General features: G+C 32.7%; 1 protein-coding gene across 1 annotated transcript in view; it reads right to left on the reverse strand.

The window, feature by feature from the left end:
• LOC106707920 (aryl hydrocarbon receptor) overlaps nt 1-13,348 on the reverse strand; it is a 90,433-nt gene extending 77,085 nt beyond the window's left edge. The window contains exon 1 of the mRNA XM_045682093.1: nt 13,136-13,348. The gene's annotated coding sequence lies outside the window, so the exon portion shown is untranslated. The remainder of the gene's footprint in view (nt 1-13,135) is intronic.
• Nucleotides 13,349-18,050: the final 4,702 nt, after the last annotated feature.

The following is an 18,050-nucleotide window of genomic DNA, read 5'->3' on the forward strand; positions in this document are numbered from 1 at the left end:
GTATTAATTATTCTTGTTGCGGGCCACAATGTCTTATTTTGTTCAACCATAACATGCTAGACAAATAAGACACGTGAATAAAGATTTATACGATTATACGTCGCACGAAATAAGTAAAATTATAACGCACAGCCACTAACCACAATTATAGAAATGGTGTAACTGTCAATTGATGACGTGTATACGAAGAAAATTAATCTTTACATGCTCTGCTCACCCCATTAGCATAAACACGGATTCACAACGGAATCAGACTTTCTACGATACAACATTGTTAATTATATTTTTTTTTTTAGAAACAGTTACATGTCCACGAATCCACGACAATTTATTGCAATTTTACAACACGACAAATAATTGGTGTTTTCTTTTGCCCCTACTACGGTCTTTCGTTTTTATTACGCTTGAATTGATCGAATTACAAAGGAAATTAATGACGCAAAAGTAAGTAAGGTTGCCAGTGATCGTAGAAGAATGTGGCAAATAGTATTTTATTGGAAAATACCCGGATTAAACTATCATGTCGAAACAATCACACATTTCATCAACAAAACGTTTTATGCTATATCGTACGTAAACTTTATAAATATAGTGAAGTGAGTACTATCAGGGAAACTGGCGGTATTCCACCTTGACTTTTTTTTACTTTACGTATAATTTCTTTTTATGATTATGTTATCGGTTGCACACTCACTGCTACCTAATTGGTTATTTTGTAAAAGGGGTGGAGTTTATCTTATTGCAAGGAACAAGACAATTTTACTTTAAGTGGAATACCGCGGATAGTCCTGACTGTATATTTAATACTCAAAATGCATTAACAGCAGATGTATCAAACAGGTGTATGCTTTAACGTACTTGATAAACTTAAACGCATAACTTACACATAATAAGTATCAACCCTTTAACACGTACAATGACACCGACTCGCGAGTTTACTTTAATGACGTGACAATTATTTTACAGCATTGAATGTGTTAAGATAGAGGCATTGCCTAGGAAATCACCAAATCTATATATATAAAAGAAAGTCGTGTTAGTTACACTATTTATAACTCAACGGCTGAATCGATTTGACTGAAAATTGGTGGGCAGGTAGCTTAGAACCAGGAAACGGACATAGGATAATTTTTACCCCGTTTTCTATTTTTTGTTCCGCGCGGACGGAGTCACGGGTAAAAGCTTGTAAAACATAAACATGCAAAACAGAGATAACGATATGTTTTAAATGGAGATTTTGGTCTCAGAAACCCACGGTTAACCTTTATTGTGTTCAATAAACAGTTTTTTTTTCATTTAATTCATAAGCCGTTCATCCCTTGCATATAACTTTCTATAATTACTTACAAAGAATGACGAGTGGTAGAACTGGCCCCCTAAGTACCGCTTAGTCTAAGATTACCATAAACGTCTTATATAACGGTATAGAGAGGGGTTGTCTGTGCAATTAACTCTCTGAGTTGTATTCACCGGTCTATTTCATTTTTAACATTATAATGCATTATGAAAACTTTTCTATTATTTTTTTCTGTCTTCTTAGAAAAATATATTACCAAGAACTTCGATACTAATGCAAATATATACTAATATATTAATTAGGAAAGATTTGATTGTTTGTTTTCATTGATAAACTCCAAAATATATTTCGTATACATGATAAGTTTGCGTTGACAACGAAAAATCAATTTTTTAAATGTTTACTGTCTGTCTGTCCGCAAGGCCGCGTTTGTTATGGCTAATCTTCGGAACCGTTGGACCGATTTTGACGGGACTTTGACGGGAAGGTAGCTGATGCACGTAGGCATGTTATAGACTTTTTTAAATTATGTAATATGTAATTAATTTAAGATGAAAAAAGTGAGAAGGGGTAAAGTGTCTCAAAAAAAATTTAAAAGCTCTGCTTCGTTGGTTTACGAGCATTAGCTCTTTTTCAATTACAGAATCTTACTAAGAAAGTTCACACGAATAAAGTGCAACATTGTACATTAATTGAAATCCAAACAGATGGTTAATTATTACTTCACATTAAATGTAAGTTAATCATTAAGCAAAGATAACTAATAAAAGAAATTTCCCATCTTTCATTTCCTGTGTTCTTTTCTTCATTATTCAAAAATACCAACATTGTATCGCATGTAATAATCATGTTACAATAGTATAATATAGTTTTGTATGTTTGTTGCCCTTATTTGTTGAAAAAAAAACTAAACAACTGCGGAGTCAACAACCGTAAGAATACTCCTTCGTTGCCATTCTCAACAACTGCCAAAGTACAACGAAGCGTGAACGGATTAATGCCGTACTTGGTGAAAATTGCCATAGTTCTTTTTAGAGTAAGCATTTAATCCGCTCAGAAATACATCCGAACCCTATAATCGATCCTTAAGATTACATTCACAATTGTTTTCATTATCTTACTAACAGTATAAATGGGAATAATTAGATGTATGGATGGATGGATGGATGTTTAATAGAACATATCTCCAGAACGTATGCATGGATCTCGTTTAAATTTGACTTAGATGTTTCTTTTAGGCTATGCTCTGGAAGAATACATAGGCAATTCATTTAGTTTTTTTTTTATTCCTAGTAGACACTTTCACAAGACCTTTTGCTTTATAATCGGTATTTCAGGTTTTCTAAATAAATCTATTAAAAACTCTATCTTTTGAAAACCACAACATAATTCCAAATGAATTATTATTGAATTCCGTTAGCCGCATTTCATTTAGAAAAATAAAATAGATTCTTGTGATTTATTTCCTCGCTAATCCTATTAATCTTCAAATACCAGAGCTGGATGGGTAAAAATACCTTGAAGAAAAATACGCCGTTCATTCCACTACAAAGTTATACAGAAAAGTTAACTAACAATATTTTGTTGCTGAAAATTTGCCAGATCTTTAGAATGTGGAAATTTTTTTTTCCACAAAAGAGTAATTTTCCCGGTATTTATAATTTCCATTATGACATCTAGTGGTCATATTGTTTGACTTTTTTAAGAGATAAATATCCAACCAGACGGGTTACACTTACAAAGTATAACTCATTGTTTTTTTTTTAATTTTAAAGGCTGATAAATTCAAAAATTTACTTCACTCACATATAATTTGCAATATTATTGTACTTCACTGACTGACGCTTGTATTAATGTGTTGCCATCCCTTTTATTCACTTTAACAAAACTGAGACAACAATATTTATAACAAGTATCGCTGCAGTAGAATTAAACGCTTAGGCCCTTCGTACACAAACAACTTAAATTTTCGTAGTATCGTATTGCGCGCTCCATACACACAACCTTAAATCGTTGACGACAGTCATCTATTCGGTCGGCTAAAACGAATTTACATAAGGTTAACTATTAAGGTACTAATTTGATCCACCATCTTGTAAATCGCAGCGACTTTTCTCACAACGTTATTGATAAACAGCGAGCGAGCTTCTATGACTTTGTAATACGTTGCTTAGCCACTAAAATCGCCGGGTATCGAAGATTTACTTAGCTTTGTGTACGAAGGGCATTATTGTGCACATGTACACATGTTTAATTTGTCAAGAAAGCAACAGTTATGTTTCGTGCCATTTAATTAGTATTAAACTTGTAATGAGTTGGAGCGCTAATTAGTTGTCTTATTTTAGTAAATTAAAGAAGAAATTTGCACCTGCTTTGATAGGAACTTGAGGTTAGGACGCATCCTTAAGTTGGAATGTTTTACAGTTTATAATTAAACATCAAATTGAATTCACACAACTGGTTGTAAAATAGAAATGGAACACGTTACTCTTCAAAATCGATTATTTGGGATGCACAATTCAAAATAAAACCGACAGAGTAACTTAAATATAATCGCGAATTAATGTATGCATATAATAAAAGTGTTTACAATCTTACTAATATTATAAATGCAAAAGTTTAGATGAATAGATGTTAGAAGGTGTCTCCGTAATGGGTCAACGAATGTGGAACACAATCTGGAAGAACACATAGGCTACCTATTTTTTTTAATTCTGCGCGGCGACAGCTAATATCTAATATATAACATGTCATGCACATAATGTATTCGAGTTCGTTATAACGAAAAATCAATTTTTAAAATTGTTGTCCGTCAGTCTATCTGTACGCAAATCCGAGTTTGTTTCAGATAATCTCCGAAACAGCTGGACCAATTGTACCGGGACTTTTATGGAAGCTAACTGATGCATGTTGTAGTAACTTAGCTTATTTTTTTATTTAGGTAGATAATGTTGCGAGCAATGGCTAGTCCTTAAATAAAAGTAATTAAAATAACTAATTTGCCTAATTTTCTAAATTTAACGACTTAGTATTAACGTTTTTACGCTAACAAAAGAAAAACTATTTGATTCACATTTAAAAACTATGCACTCCTTATTTTAAAGTACATCTTACTTGTGGTTACAAAGTATAAGACTTTTTTTCATAAATTACTTCTTTAAAACAACTCTATTTAGACATGAAATTCTCCTTACACGCGCTTAATTATCAAAAACTACTATATTAAAAGGCAATATTACGCCTACACCTTCTTTGATAACAACCACCTCCTATAAATGTTCGTATAATGTCACAATCTATATATATAAAAGAAAGTCGTGTTAGTTACACTATTTATAACACAAGAACGGCTGAATCGATTTGACTGAAAATTGGTGGGCAGGTAGCTTAGAACCAGGAAACGGACATAGGATAATTTTACCCCTTTTTTCAATTTTTTTTTTATTCCGCGCGGACGCAGTCGCGGGTAAAAGCTAGTAAGATAATAAAAACTAAAGAGCTGCGATGTCGCATGCCTTGTCAATCAAGCTCTAGTTTCATACGAGGACAGAACAATGACGCAGGGCAGTGTATAGTACAGTATTGCTATTGTTTAAACTGTAAAGCTCTTCGTACACAAGGTAATGTAAATTGTTGAAACTAAAATTTTATGATTGCAACGCTAGAATCGCGTTGCGCATGCTCTGTGCACACAACGTTGTATAGTTAACGCGACTAGTCTATTCTGTGAGAATAGGCATAGTGACATAATATCAACTGTATAGATTTGCTCTACCATCTCGAAAATTATAGTGAATTTTCTAACAACGTTCTTAACAAACAGTTTGCGATTGTCTTTGGCGATAACAGATAGATATGTCAACATTGCGTTATATTGTAACCTCTATATCATTAGAATACGTAAGTCGCTTAGCGTTTTAAGTCGCCGGGTTTCGAAGATTTATATTGCCTTCTGTACAAAGTGTGTTCAAATAGTTACTACGCTATCTAGCTACTGCACCAACTATAGCTCTGCCCTCGTGTGAATTGCATTAGGTTTTTAGTTCAGCTCAGTATACCATTTACCTTACATTGTATACGTTGTGACAATTACTTGTTTACATTTAAAAGATGGTATACATTAAACGATTATGCCCAGGTGTTTTAATATATCAATAAAAGGTAACGCCAAGAACTGTCTATATTTTTGGATTTACCTATGTTTATGATCGAATATTTAACTAATAACAGATTAAAATTAACATTTATACTTAAGGAAAAGGAATTATGATGTCATTTTAAAGTGACTATTTTTAAGTCGGTTTCTTTTTTTTATTTGCAATTTTTAAAGGACGTAAAGCTGAAGACTTACTTTAAAATAATTATCAATTTAACATTTTAAATTAAATGCGTTCGATTTATTTTACTTATATAATATCAATAAGGATAAAACAAATATATTTATACCACAATATTTAAATTATGAATTGAATAATTATAACAATAAAAAGTATTGTAACATCTATTCAGTTTTCAGTAAACTTAAAAAAAAAACATTCCGTTAGTGTTTTTCCATTCAAACGAAGCACATAATTTTGCATTAACTCTGTTACGTGGAATTCATATAGATAGGTAAAAATATAGATTGTCTCAATTATTACAAAAGGCAGAAGCACCTCAGGTTATACTTAATTGAAATGCATAAAACGTAGTTGAAAATGTGAACAACAACACAAAAGACGTTATAACTGTTTGTCAGAAAACTATTTTTATTGCATCACATCCGTTAAAAACAAACGGCTTCACATAAAATTAGTAGAAAGATGATAAATAATTAACCACTTTTATATTTAATATAAGGAAATAAATACGGATTTTGCTTAATACGTTTACACATCTTTAGTATCACTAGTGTTGCGGATATCTGTGGGAGTTGTGAACACATCGGTTTGACGCTTGTTTTCCCACATCTCGTTTAAAAATCTCTCATTCTAGACTGACTGATTCTATGTGTCTGTTACAAATCAAAATCTTTACATTGTAAAAGACATCTCTAAATATGAGTAATGCCCAGAATATTTGGATTGTGTAGAAAAAAATAATGTCAATTTTTTCGGTTTTTTTTTTTCAGTTCTGACAAAGTATAAAAGGTTACAAATATTCTAAATGTAATTAGTATTTGAAATATTATTATTATTATCAACATATTCATTTATTACCTTATTATCTTTATAATAAATTTTATAAAAAATTAACAAAATATATTATATAAAAAAAAAGTATGCCACCGGCTCAGAATCCCATGACTCAAGCAACCAGTGGTGAGGGCTACAGAGACAGGAACATTCTCACTATACGCGCGGTTTCTAAAATAACTGCCTTTTGTATCAGGCCCTTAATCCAACTGCTTAGCGAGACCTTCTTAGAGCTTCTTCTTAAGATGTTGGTCGAAGCTCTTCGCTATCTGTCCATTCACCATACGACTATCGGAATAATGGTAGTCAATTTCATACGCCACATGGTAATATTATTAATTATTATTTTAAATGTGAATAATTAGATGGATGGATGGATGTTTGTTTGTTTGAAGGTATCTAGGGTATGGCTCAATGGATCTTGATGAAATTCGGCATAGCTGTAGAACATAGTCTGGAAGAACACATAGGCTATTTAAGTTTTTTTTTTTTAATTCCATGCGGACGGAGTATCGGGCGACAACTAGTTATGTGATAAATTGTTTTGGAATGTCAGAGGTGCTAAAGGTGGGTCCTTTCAAACTGAATACCGCTCAACCGGTCACCCATACAATTGCTAACCACGATCATTAATGAGGTCTAATTATTAGCGGTATATTAAATACCGCAGTTTAATCTTTGGCGTGAAACGACTTGAAGCCTTTTAAATACAAGAAGGTGTCTACCGCATAAAAAACAAGTCTTGAATTAAGCTTGTGATAAAATTATTAAGTAATAATTCTGTTTTGAGTATTTTTATACTCGAATGTGGCAAAGGAGTTATTTACTTCATCATCAGTTCACTATACGTCCCCACTGAGGGGCTCGGAGCCTCCCCAAGTTAGGGGTGACTAGGCCATAATCAACTACGTTGGCCCAGTGCGAGTTGGTTGACTTCACATATATCTTTAAATTTCTTCTCAGATATATCAAGGTTGCATCACGATGTTTTCCTTCACCGTAAGAACGTCGGATAAATGTACATATGTAAAACGAAAAACACATTGATACATGATTTGAACCCAGGAACTGCAGATTGCAAGACTTGACTTAACCCCTTAGCAACCGACGCTTTTTATTTACTTGTTTGCTCGTTATTTACTGGTAATATTATTAATTAAAAGTATCAAAAACCTGATGGTACCTCTATGACACTCACTGGAAGAATACAAACCGAATCACTTCAAACCATTCAATACCTTTTTCGTCACAATCGATATAGTCATTTAATTAACAGACAATCACAATAAATTCTAATACAAACCTACATACAAACGTGTAACAAACATAATCCACTTGAGTCAGTCGGGATTTAATTTTTCTCGGTAAAAAAGATTTAAACGTTCTACAAAGTAATGTTCAATAGCTGATATTATCCAATCTCAAGCACCAATCAATGGGTAGTCTCCAGTTAAATATAAGCGTCGGGGTTAAGAGTAATTTACCTAGCGAGAAGTAGCTGATAGTTACATGAATTGCTATCAAATGATCGGCTGAACCATCATTATGTACTGACGGGCTGTACACTGTGATCCAGTATAAACTCACTGTTTATAAATCTAATAGGTTATCAATTACTTACAGTATGTTTTACTGCTGTAAAATATAACATTAATAACTTGTCATCTCTCTCATAAATTTTGAAAAACTTACATTAATTTTTAAACCGATTGACTGGACTGTATGCGTGTATGTCAAACTTCTTTCGGAACGGATTTTGATGTTTGAAGTGCCATTCAATTAGTTTTCTTCCCCTGAGTTCCACAGATATATAAATCAATCGAAATTTTTATATTTATATTCTTTTAAAATTTAGATAGAGAAATGTGTTTTGGCACATACATTTTGGCGGTAAAAACTCACGTTTTTAAAGTTAAAGATAACAAGAATAAGTGGATATTTAGAATCGTACAGTTATAAGTAAAACTGCAATCAGTCAGTACAGACCATCTGCGAAGCAGGTGGGAATGCCGACGCGTGCGTACATCGCAACCTTCTTTATAAGCTACCGTGTCTGAATTCGCGATTCCTATATTAATATATCCAGAGACATTCAACATTATAATTATATTATAAATAAATAATAATAATTCTTAACGTATTTCTTTTTTTGTTAAATTAAAACAGATTTTAATAAACTTTTCCTACGAGTACTAGTAGAAAAGACTTAAACGCTACAAAGTTCTCAGATCAGTTTTATTTTATTTATTTTTTAAAGACTCTCAGTTTCATTTACTCATAGATTTAATGGTCACTTAAACAGTCACTTAATTTAAGTTTACGGCAACTATGTTAAAATTATGTAAATAATAACTCATGAAGTGACTTTCGTCTTTTATAGGAAAGTCTTTAAATCTTGACCTTAGATTTCTCATACAAAAATCTTAACTAAGTGTCCCCCTTAGTGACCACTTAACGGTTGAATTTATCAGTGAAATATTCTTTTTATTTGTATAATCAGTAATTCTAAAATTAAAAAAATAATAATTAAAATGTACGTTACAGCATATGCCACAGCAGTTGCTTATCTCCCATCTGCCGAGTGATGCCGGTGGGGTCCGATGGTAATTAAGGTGTCTTATGGTAGCTGGGCGAAAAAATTACACACCCCAGTCCACAGTCGCATGGCCGTTTGAACACGTCAACGGCTGTCCAATGTTTGAGTGGATTGTTTTAGAAATTATCACTAGACTTATTATCCCGCGAGTATCCAGTACTAAGCATTACTGCTCTAAACATGTTCTTTTCACTGTTTTTTTTTTTCAGCGAAAACTGTGGATATCATATTGCCAGTATTTCGGCAATGTCAAAAAGTTAAAAAATCGAAAATACATTTTTTATATATACACAGGGTTCCAAGTGTGATCTTTTTTCCACGCAAAGAAGGAAACAACAGATATCTTAAAAAAATACTACTACTAGTAATTTTTAATTTATGACAATTGATGTATTTATAAAATACCAGCTGCGCCCGCGATTCCGTCTGCGTGCAGTTAAAAAACTTAACAGGGGTATGAAAAATAGAAAGTAGCCGATTCTCAGACCTATTGAAAATGCACATAAAAGTTCATAAAAATCGGCCAAGCCGTTTCGGAGGAGTATGGTTACTAACATTGTGACTCGAGAATTTTATATATAAGACTAGCTTTTTCCCGCGACTCCGTCCGCGCGGAATAAAATAATAGAAAAGGGGGTAAAAATTATCCTATGTCCGTTTCCTGGTTCTAAGCTACCTGCCCACCAATTTTCAGTCAAATCGATTCAGCCGTTCTTGAGTTATAAATAGTGTAACTAACACGACTTTCTTTTATATATATAGATTTAAAATGCTGAAACTAATTCTGGATGGAATAATCTAATATTCTTTAACCTTTGACCATTTAAAATTATGTTCTCATTTATAGAGATACCTATTTTGAATGTTTAAAAGATAATTCCAAATAACTCTGTAAAGAAACTTGTTCTCTCAAAACACTTAAGAACACCTTCACTATCATATCTTCGTTAAAATAAATCAACATAAGCGCTACTGTAGGCGTTTAAACACGCGTTATCTCCAGAAAAACACATAAAAACAATTTAAATTAACCTTTTATATACATTTACACAGATACAAGGTGTATTAAAATAAAAAAGAAGCTCTTAATTGAAATGTTTTAACATATAAAATTGATTATAATTAATAAATCTAAGTCCAATATAAATCCAACATATAATGCATTAACATACTGTATATAAAATAAGAAAAGTTTCGTTGTTCAAGGTCACATTAATTTAAAGAAAAATTAATATTAACGTATGTTATTTTAATGCAAAAATGTTTTTTTATTCTTTAAATTTATAGTAAAAAAGGTTTGAAAATGCCACCACGTAAAAAGCCACAAATGTATGTTAGTCAGTAATTAGTTACTCGTAAATAGTCGAAGTTTATCAGAACAATAAGATACATTCAACTATTTTTGTTGACATTTCGAACAGATTAGTCGTATGATCTAGATCTTATTGTCTTTAAGGCGCCATGACGCAAGGTAACGTAAACGACTTACACAGTACAATGTCAAAAAGGATCGTGAACAGCGAGTGACGCTGACATTTTGTCTTTTCGTCGACAAAACCAGTAGCTTTCAATGTGTTTGGTAAGTACACGTCGTGGAAAAAGTCGCTGCGATTTTCAAGATGGCGGAGCAAATCTAGACAGTTGACATGTAGTTACTATGCCTGTATTAACCGAATCGACGACTCGCGTCAACGATTCAACGTTTTTACAAAACGTTTTTACAAGCGTGCTCAACGCGATACTCGCGACGCAAGGATACAATATTAGTGTCGAAGACTTACGTAGCCTTGCGTACGACAGGGCTTAGATAAAACCTAAAGAACCGGACACTAAGTTAAAAGTTTAAACCGTCTGTTTTAAGAAAATCCAAAAAATGTGTTCTGAATGTGTCCTTAAGTGTTTATTTCTAAATGTTATATTAATGAATGCATGTGTATAAATCCTTTATTTTATATTTTTTTTAAATCGTTCTAAAGAAGCATTATTCAAATTAATAAATTGCCAGCAATATTTCCGCTGAATAGAGACGTATCCGCATCCGTGAAGTTGTCTTGATCCGTTACTCGATTATCACTCGATTAGCAATAATCGACGCACGGTCGTACGTTCACGGCAAGAATCGATTCAACTGTATCGATACAACGCCCATTACTCACCCCATAAATTACTAATCGAATCAATATAATAGGCCGCGACTAATTTTTGAATGCGCCATTTTGTACGCTCTTTACAACTAAGCTATAAAATACTGAACATGACATCGTATGGCAACGCGCGTGTTCCTTTACTGTCGTATATTAAAAACAGATTCGATTCGGTATTGAAAATAAACTATGCAATAACTTGAGGCCCAATCGATATATAACTAGTACAATTTTAATTAATAAATACGGTTTTTTTAACACAAAAATTTTATAAAACCTTACGGTATACACTTGTAAGTTTGACCGATGTTTTGTTTTGAATATAAGGTGCGAAATAGATTTAATTAATTTCCAATAAGCTGTTTATAACGATGTTTTCTTTTACCAATAATATTTCTTGTAAGGAATAATGGAACTACAATTTTCACTTGAACAATGAAATTAAACTCTTTCAGTATCTAAATATCTTCGTTCAATAAACACCAGATATTGAAACAAGCTGAAATACACCTAAAATTGATAATTTTAAGGTTGATATTTCTATTACAACGATGTCAATCATACGGGATGTTTTTATGATTTCGTATTTATAGTAAATCAATTTGTTACGATTCTTGATTTTTTTTTTTCGTACTTTAATTGGTAGATTTTATTTGTGAACAGTTTAACTATTAAATTTTTCACACAGTTAAATATATTTAAAATCTTAAGTCAAGTGCCTTGATAAGTAATAAAATATAATTCATGGGTAATTTTGTTATGGTTTTGGCACACTTTTATCAACTTATAGTAACTTGAATAACAGAGAAATTACTTGCCCGAGGTTAATGTCCTTCCAAATTCAAAAGGTTAAAAAACATTTATAAGCGAATGTTGGTATCTTAAACTGAACAAATAATAACATTTTAAGATTGTTTAAGTCGCAAACAAAATCAACATACCATAGACTACCAAAATCTTAACTTTTTTCTTTTTAATTTAACAAAGACACTCACTAAATAGTTATAAGTACTCATTAAGTCGATTCAAAAAACATTAAACATTGTGCAAAATAGTGGGATACGATTATTTACGTCGAAGTTATGAAGTTATTTACATCGAAGTTATAAAGTTATTGCCGTAAACCCAATCATATGAAGATTAAAACTGTATATAAATATTTAAACTTTAATGCATAGTCAATGTTTTTTGTATTGAGAAAGCGTAAAATTCACGGTCGAATAAATTTCAAAGCAGATACAATGAGTTAAGGATTACAAGCATGTTTTTATAAACCAAAGACTTGAAGTTTTCTTATAGCAGTTGTTAAATTCTATCGTTTGGTAAGTTTAATTAATACAGCATTCAGAACCTTGTTTCAGCAAGAAACGGTATTCTAGCGACTACGAATAAAGAACTAGATAACACAAACAACATTGTCCAATTAACAGTTACACTAGAATCTGGTATATTGAATTCTTGGAAGTTTAAATTTTATGTCTAAATTAATAAATAATTCAACTAATAAAATTCAAAATAAAGAAGAAGACAATTTTATCTTGGTCTCGCAAACCGATTTACTTCTCCTAAGTTCTTTAAATATTGCATAATTTGAAACAAAGAAAGAAAGAAAAATCCCAGTCTTAACGTTATGATCAGCACCAAAAATTTTCTTATGGAAAAAAATCATAGATTAGGTATATTTATTAACATTAATTTCTTTGATGTTAGATAAAAAATACAGATTATTAACCAAAAAAAAAAAAAAACAAATGACACAAAGTACAAGTAGTTCTTGGCTAATGGGAAGAGGCTCAGCTGATGCTGCCTTCAGCTTGTCACTAAAGGCCGAGCTGGTTTTCAGCCTCCCCGTAATTACTATGACAAGGTGCAGGTAATATAGTACGTAGTACCTACACATCAATCAATGTTTAATTGCACATACCTCTTTCCATTCCTCCTTCTCCTCTTGGTCGCGTACACGGTGCCGAGTTGGTTTGAGTGCGGCTGCGGAGGCCGGAGCAGACCGGGGTCCACGCAGCCCTCGAGTGCGTAGCCAGCCTGCCCCCAGCCGCCGCACACTGCCAGCTTCGACTCTGTGGCTATCTTGACGGCTCGCGGCGCCAGGGGCGACGGCCGCGCTTCACCCGGCACGATACTCAAGAATAACCCATATGCTATTCACCACTCGGATGATACACCCGTCACGAATAATAGGTCCCATGCGAGATTTATCGGTACATACAGTTCTTTAACATCTACTTAACAACACACTTCTGCATCGATTGTATTCAACACACATTTATCTACAAATGTTAAACTGCCGCTTTAGTCAATGTTTTATCACTTTCTAGTTCAATTAGTTCTTTATATTATACTTTATTATTCACTTCTGAATCTATCTCATTTAAATCACTACCTACATCTGATTTACTTTCTGTAATTGCTTTGTTTCTTGTTTATGCATTTAATTTAATACGGGCTTTAACTTTCATTGTAATATAAGGAAAGTCACTTTACAGATTTCATAGAATTTAAGACGAGAGAATAATAAATTGCACAAAACGTATTAATGTTAAATTAGAACAAAAGATTAATAAAACATAATTCAATACGAGAACTGAATATTCATTTAGAAACTATGCTCGTTGTGACCTCGATATTGACGTTTGTTGAATAATTGTTATATGAGCGGTAAATACTTCCGCCGGTTAATCTACGACCTTTGTTTTAGACAAAGATATTTTCTGCTAAAATAAGCCGTTAACTAAAGTTACCTCTCAATCAAATTGTCCTAAAATATTTATCATTTCATTCTAAAAATTACATGTCAAATTATTGAACTGATCTTTCCAAATACCTTATTTAATTCAATGAATATTCCTTTTTGCTGTCAGATTGTTTCATAAAAAAATCGCTTTTAACCAATTTTGGAAGCATTCGTTGAGCGTTACTTAGTTTTAAATTTGATTGGGAAATTCCAATTGGAAGATTTCGTTAATTTTTTCAATGTTCACAAATTGTCATATGCACATATCATTTGATTTATATATCGCGCTATAATGTTTCAGTTAAGTCTTGAGTTCACGCTCTACTAGCAACAGAGGTCACAGCGTTATCGATTACACCGTCTTTCATGCAGCCTACACCACAAACAACTGGAATACCACTGTTATTAAATTTCGTTTTAGTATCTGCACCCAATTTCGCACTAGCTAGTTCACTGACGTCAATTGTATCTTGGCTTGCAGAACACCTGTCCGGTAAATTCGCGATCGGTTCCTGGATTTTTTATTCACGTGTTTAAATTTCGAGGTTAGGGTGGTAAAGAGCACGCGTGGCGCCGCCGGCGAGCGCCCGATGTGGTTTGGCGGCGTGATCACAAAGACCCCTAACGGAGATAGGCGGCGCTTGAGAACGACACGCCCTCAATTCTTAACCACCCAATAGCAACGCTCCGCCGTCTTCAAAGCGCACTGGGACGTATTGACTGACGTTCATTTTTATTTTTCAAAACAATTCCGAAGCGATTTCTTTTGCGTTTTTTGTCGATACGTACAATTTTATTTTTGTTCGTTTCGCTTTTGTTTCGAGAGTAACTTCTAAAATGTCAGTTGCAACATTGACGTCGACAAGAAAACATCGCTTTCAATTATTAAACATATTTTAATGGAATTATATGCTAATGATAACTTACCACCGTGCTCGCCGAATGATTATCATCGTAATAAGATATTTTTTATGAAACTGAAACATTGTTAGGTTCGATAAAAATTAATTGTTACTGCGAAATAGTGTTAACTTTAAAAAAGAAACAGTTTTAAAAACTATAAGTGCCTTATCTATTTATGAACCTACGTATCATCCAATTAACAAATCGTTGGTTCATCCATAACGCTTTTTAAACTCGACAACGTGTAACAAGAGAAGTATTTTCAAATTTAACGTAGTTTGAGTAATCAAAGTTTTATAATAATCATCTAATCAAGTAAGTCTGTATAAAAATTCCTTTGTCCGAATCCGTCCCTCTACGATTGCAATGACGTCACAAGATGGCTGCCGCTAGAGGGCGAGTTTTCGCATTTTCCCCTCAACCGTCGACCCAAATAGACAGGCGACTTCCCCCGCTTTTGTAAATATTTTCATTTTTTTTCGGTAACAAGGGAAAAGGGCCTACATAGTTTAGCGACGCCTTTGTGTACGTTCATGATAGAGGGGTACCTTTTAAGACCCTTTACAAGTTTATGGTTAGCGAACTGGTTAATTATAATTTTATAAGCGCGTTGCGGTTTGCGTACTTAGGTTTTAAGACTACGTATACATTATAGAAACCATGAAAGTGTAATATCCAACAACAAAACAATTTATTTCAATGATTTTGTAATTTAATTCGAGCAAATATGTAGAAGTCTTAAATAAATAAGCTCACAAAATTATTTCAATTATTCTTTCTACTATTGTAAAAAAAGCAATTATAAAATTTTGCAGATTCGATTTGTAGTCAAGTTTGGACATGTTATGCGGAGGGATGTTAATCATATAAACAAAAAAGTAATGAGATTGAATGTGGATGGCTATAAAGGTAGAGAAAGACCAAAGAAAGTATGGATGGATTGTGTGAAAGAGGATATGCGTAAGAAAGGGGTAAATTCAGATATGACGGCTGATAGAGATGTATACTGTGCCGACCCTCCATAGGGATAAGGGCAGGTTGATGATGATGATGATGATGATTTGTAGTCAAGTGATACTAGTCATAGCTACTAAATTCTATCTCTGGTCAGCACCTTTTCTATCGAGGGACACGATTCTTGTCTATATTGGAGACTGGATCACACTCAGCATCGCTGGCCCAGTATGGATTGGTCGCTTTCACACGTATCTTTGAATCTCCTCGCAGATATCTGTAGATTGCATTACCATGTTTTCCTTCACTTTTAAGAACAATCTTATCACATATTCCAGATCTTCCCCTATTTGACATTTTATTAAACATTGCAAATAACAACAGTATTTGTAATTAAATTTCTTCTTACGTTATCAGGTATTACTCCACTATCTTTGTCACACTTTTCCTTGTCTAGACGCATAGATGATTCAACCTTACAGTGAGTTCCCACTGCCGTAACACTCGTACAGGAACATATCGCTAACTCTTTCATTCTCCCTTAAGAGATAGAGAAAGCGATATTTTTTATACAGGTGTAAAGAATATAGTTATGAGGATTTACTTGTAAAAAAAATAAAAAATCCACAAAAATCTTTTGAAAAAAATAACAGAAATACAATTTTTTTCAATTTTTTACATTAATTGTTTTTTTTTTTTTTTGTTTATGTAATATAAACAAAAAAACCTTGTTAAATATGAATTAAATGTGCCTGAAATTCGAACAGTTTGTTATTTAGTTCGTATAGTTATTTTTTAATGTTTTTACAACATTAATAAACTTGCGTCGACAATTATTATTTCAACTTAATCTGATGACCTTTTTTGTTTTAATTGACATCAAGTTACGTGTTTGTTTTCTATAGCAACAAAGAAACCTTTTAATTACACATTATTTATTCGAGAAACCTTAGAACAATAAATAAAGTTATAACAATATTTGGACCACATTATTTTTTTTAACTAGGTATAAATAATAATAATTAGGTAGTTTTTTTAACATGTTTTCATAATTTATTATGCAAGATAAAGTACCAGAGAAACCTATTAGAGTTCTCCCAAAATAGATTTACTGGAAAATTTACTCTGTTCATGGATTTTAAAAGTGTTTAAAAGTGTTTTTATGTATTACATTTAAATTAAATCACGGATTTAATTTAAATATAATACATAAAAACTAAAATATGTCATTAAAAGGTGTCCCTTTAGGCAAGGTTCCGAAGATACTGGCAGCGTTCCCCCTTTGAATGGCTAGACTAATTCTTTGTCCGAGGTAGCTGCCAGCTCTTCGGTCTCCTGTGATGTGGACTAACCTTTACAGTGTGATTACATAAATATTTATTTAGATATTAGCTGTCGCCCGCGACTACATCCGCGACTGGAATAAAAAAAACATAATAAGTAGCCTATGTGTTCTTCCAGACTATGTTCTACATGTATGCCAAATATTATCGAGATCCGTTCAGCCGTTCTGGAGATACCTTCAAACAAACATCAATCTAAATATTCGCATTTATAATAATAGTAAGATTGCATGAATATCTAATTTAAAAAACAATCAAATGCTTTACTTGTTCATCAAGAGAGTGACTGTGACCACCGTCACTCATTAACGGAGACATAGAAATATTTTATACGTAGATTGATAATTTTATTAATTTTAATGACATATCATTATAAAATTTATAAAATATATTTTTTAATAACGCTATTAATACAAATTTCAAACCAGTATGTTTATTGAAGTCAACAATAATAAATCCTGAATATAATAATAAAGTTTTGAATCTTTGTCAAAACGATGATTTGAATTAAAACATAATTTTATTATTTACTTACTTATACAGATCACAGTTATACAGATGGTAAGCGAAGACAGGGTACACAACTAGTGCAACTATAAAGCTTTATGATTTACGACCGCCCCCTCCTACCTGCAGAGACATCCCCGGCGGTAAATCACAAACGAATTGCCGAAACTCACGCATTTTACAAATGTCTACTCTGATTGTGGAGTTGGTACAAGTTAAAAGTAGCACGCGACTGTCTCGCTTATGTCTAAATAGTTAGTTATAATTGTGAGTAAGATACAAAACAATTATGTACTTTGTATGACGTTAATATTCAAGATAACCTCTTATGAGCCGTCTCCGTCTCTGAGGGAATGCCAATGTATAAAGAGTTTTACTTTATT

The sequence above is a fragment of the Papilio machaon genome, chromosome 18, assembly GCF_912999745.1.
Source record: "Papilio machaon chromosome 18, ilPapMach1.1, whole genome shotgun sequence".
Classification (NCBI taxonomy): Eukaryota; Metazoa; Arthropoda; class Insecta; order Lepidoptera; family Papilionidae; genus Papilio; species Papilio machaon.